The sequence below is a fragment of the Pteropus vampyrus genome, unplaced genomic scaffold (genome assembly GCF_000151845.1).
Source record: "Pteropus vampyrus isolate Shadow unplaced genomic scaffold, Pvam_2.0 Scaffold70, whole genome shotgun sequence".
Taxonomy (NCBI): domain Eukaryota; kingdom Metazoa; phylum Chordata; class Mammalia; order Chiroptera; family Pteropodidae; genus Pteropus; species Pteropus vampyrus.
Genome location: NW_011888851.1, coordinates 1,415,884 through 1,419,849, shown reverse-complemented (window position 1 = coordinate 1,419,849; position 3,966 = coordinate 1,415,884). Strand labels below are relative to the sequence as shown.

At 36.9% G+C, this 3,966-nt stretch overlaps 1 pseudogene; it reads right to left on the bottom strand.

The window, feature by feature from the left end:
- Positions 1 to 204: 204 nt before the first annotated feature.
- Positions 205 to 757, bottom strand: LOC105293223 (annotated as a pseudogene).
- Between the last annotated feature and the right edge of the window lie 3,209 nt (positions 758 to 3,966).

Genomic DNA, 3,966 nt, shown 5'->3' with positions numbered 1-3,966 from the left:
ATGTTATTCTAAATACTGACAGTAGTCTGATTTCCTAGATGATAATATATTTTTACCTTACTTTACTACTATTTTTTTTTTTTGCTGCAAAAAGCTTTATTGTTTCGATTTGGTCCAAGGCATGGGAGAAGGCTCCAGGATGGTTAGAAGGCTGCTCATTGGTTGCAAGGAGAGGCTCAGGCACAAGGCCAACACCAGGGAGATGCAGAGGGGCCCCTCAAAAGCCTCTGGGGTCCAAAGGCTCTTAGTCATGCTTGAGTGTGAGCCTTTCGAAGAGATACTTGCCTAGCCCAGCCTGGGGGCTGGCTAGCCTGTGGAGGTTCGTCAGGTGGTCGCTCATTTTCTTGACGAGTTTTACCTCCTCATCTAAGAAGTGGCTCTTTAGAAAGTCACAGAGATGGGGTCTGCACAGGCAGAACCCAGGCCATGAAGATCCAAAAGGGCCTGGTTCAGGTTCTTCTCTATGACCATGGCAGCTTCCATGGCATCGTGAGTTTTACCCCACTCATCTTGAGAAGGCTTCTACAGGTTCTGGAAAAGGGCGCGTGTGCCCTTGTGTTTCTCCTCAGCCAACTTGCGGAAGAATTGACCCACACCTTCCAGAGCTACATTGTCGCGGTGGAAATAGAAGCCCAGAGCTACATTGTCGCGGCGGAAATAGAAGGTAGGTGTAGGAGGCCTGCAGATGCAGGTTGACCAGGTGATTGATGGCAGCCTCCACTTCGGTGGAATAATTCTGATGGATTTAAGAGCTCATGGTTGTTAGACACTAAGGAATTAAGCTCAAAACACAGTGATGGCTGGTTTTGCAGGCCAAGGATGGCTGAGAAGGTTCTGAAGGTTGCAACTGGAAAAAAGGTTAGATGGTGGTCGAAGGCTAGAAGTAGAAGCATCCCTGGGTCTGTTCTGTCCAAACACTGCTGAAGCAAGAGATGGATCCGGGGGACCTCCGAGGACACTGCATTTACCACTATTTTCTGTATTAGGCTACCTGTCTTCAGAATCTTCTGGGAGAATAGAGAAACTCAAATAGTCAAACCTGTCCAATATTTGATTAGAAAAGTATTCTGAAGCTCTTGATGTAATGAGGTTTGATGATTGTCTTAAATGCTATTTATTTATGCTCTCTCTGCTGCCCCATTATATGGGTAAAAATGACCTGAGGATGGACAGTAAGTACTTGTTGACTGACTGAAGCACAAATGTTATTTGCCACAAAATAACGTTGCCTTGTAAGAGGGCAAAACTTTTCACCCTAAATAAAATATTTTTTGACAGTTTTGCTTATGAAAGAAGTTAATTTTAACAGGAGCTGCAATAATGTTGTTGGTTTTTTCATAGTATGTACAGTATTACTGAAATATGTAAATGTAAGAAGTCTATTTTAATAGCTCTTTTTAAAGGTATGAATGTGCCCTTTTGATGGGAAGAAAAAAATAAAAGATAATTAGGTTGACTGCTATGAAAGAACTCACAAATCTACCCTGAGCTATAGAAAAACATTCTGCCTGAGCTACGCAGCTTGATTTATCTCAGAAAATTGCATTTATAGTATTCCTAGAGCAAGAAAGTATAGAAACTAATGTCATGACCTTAAATAAGAATTCTAAATCTAATAAGATCCTATTTTAATGTAAAAATATGATTTAGAAGATGCATTTTAATGGCACTTATTAAACCTAATATATAAGAAAATTTGTAATTGGAATATTTTGTTGAAGATAGGTAGGGGACCTTGACTTCTAAATCAGAATATTAACATTAGAAGATATATTCATTTCTTGATCTTCCTGGATTCTTGCCCCACTGCATGATCTCTGTTTGTGGGTTAGCTTCTAATACGGATATAAAACCAATCAAAACTTGAGACAACAAAATCAAGAAACTTTGCCCATAGACTGCAGCTTCACTCTAGCTGCCTTCCCTGATGCCTGCCCTTAAGACTTCAGACTTGCCGGACCAGCCCCCAGAATTGTGTAAGCCAATTTCTTGCAATAAATTTCTGTCTGTCTATCTGTCTGTTTATCTATCTATCAATCATGTATCTATCTATCTATCTATCTATCTATCTATCTATCTATCATCTATCTATCTATCTATCTATCTATCTATCTATCTATCTATCTATCATCTATCACCATCATCTATCATCTGTCATCTATCTACAAACAAAACAAAACAAAACAAAATAAAACAAAACAAAACAAAACAAAACAACAACTTTGGACAACAAAGCACTGCCCTAAATTTGTGGTCAATCCCACTCTGGCCATGATAGCCAAGTTGCCTCTAACCAGGGTCCTTTTCTATCAGCCTCTTCTGATTAAGGGTTTGCCTTGTACTTTGGCATCACAGTTCCATTTATATTGTCCATCTCTTCAGCAGCTGAGTTACTGTCATGAAACATCAAATCTTCTGATAATGGGATTTCTGCTCACACATTTTTGTCCCTTCTACTGCTTGATGCTTCTAAGCTTCTGCTCTCCTCTTCTCATCTTTGCTTAGATAGAAAGCCTGGTTCTAGAATTCATTTTGTATCATTGCTTTCGGTATTCAATTGGGAGTTGTAATTGAATCTGGATTCTTCAATTTTTAAGAATCTTAATAATAATACATAAAAATGTCTTAAAATGAAAGGTAATTTCAAGAATTTGAGGTTTGAATTTATCTTTAGGACGAATATTTGTTTTGAGAAAAAAATGATACCTCCTACAATAAAAAAATAAAGAAAAAATACACAATGTTTGTGTTTTTTAAAGTTATATAAGTGAAAATTTGATATATTCAATGGAAATGGTTATTTAAAGCTGGAAATATCGAATAAGTTACACTACATTGTATGTTTATAGACATTGGCTGGATATAGTTTTAGTAGTTTAGTAGTAGTAGAAATATTGTTTTTTATAAAAATAAAACTATACTTATTTTAAGAATGTTGGGTTAGAGTACCCTAAAAATGTATTACTTGTTTTTGCTGTTGAGAAGATAAATTTTGTATATTTTTTACTAATATTGCTCACAGTGGTTCGCAAACAGAAACTGGACTTAAGAAAAGTCTAGTTCTGTCCTTCTCTTTAATTTCGAATGAAAAGAGGAATTGGATGGCACTGGCATTTTAATGTAAACCATAGTCATGTACCACATAATGATGTTTCAGTGACAGACCACATGTACAACCTTATAATAAGATTATAATGGAGCTAAAAAATTTCTATTGCCTACTGACATTGTAGTCACCCCAATGTTGTAGCACAATGCATTACTCATGTGTTTATGGTGACTGGTATAAACAAACCTGTGGCACTGCCAGTTGTATGAAAGTTTAGTGCATACGATTATGTACAGTACAATCAATATGCTACCAATTCCTAAGATTTAGACTGAATAACAAACAAAAAATGCTTTTAATTTAGTTTTCCCAGTGGAACAATAAGGAAGGAATCTCTTTGTAGGGAGGATCCAATTTTCTCTTAATGTAGTGGCTATTTCTGATGTCGGTCCTTCTGGGAAAAGATTGCTCCTAGGACTATGTTGCAGAATTACAGAAGAATAAATAAAGGAGAGAAGCCAACATGTCAGGAAATAGTTGCACAGACTGTTACTATTGTGGAATGCTTGTGCCCAGGAGTAGTGATAAGCTGTAGAAGTAGCACCAGATAAGAATAGGAGAGATTTTAAGAGTATTTAATTATGGGAAACATTTCCTGGTAGAGGTGATAGTGGTAGTGGAGCTAAAATTCTGGAAATCAAAACTGTGGGGTCTGAGTCAGTGTGTGAATATTTAATGACAAGGTGTCATTTTTTTTGGAATCATAGCAAGTGATGCCTGGAAATCTTTTTCTGGACTAAGTACCTTGTTTTAGTCTTAGTTCCAGGCTTTGCATTAATGTAAGAGTTCCTCTTAGGCCTATTTATAAGCTATTTATAGGACAAATTTGTAATTACTTCTAATTAGTCAAATGGCAT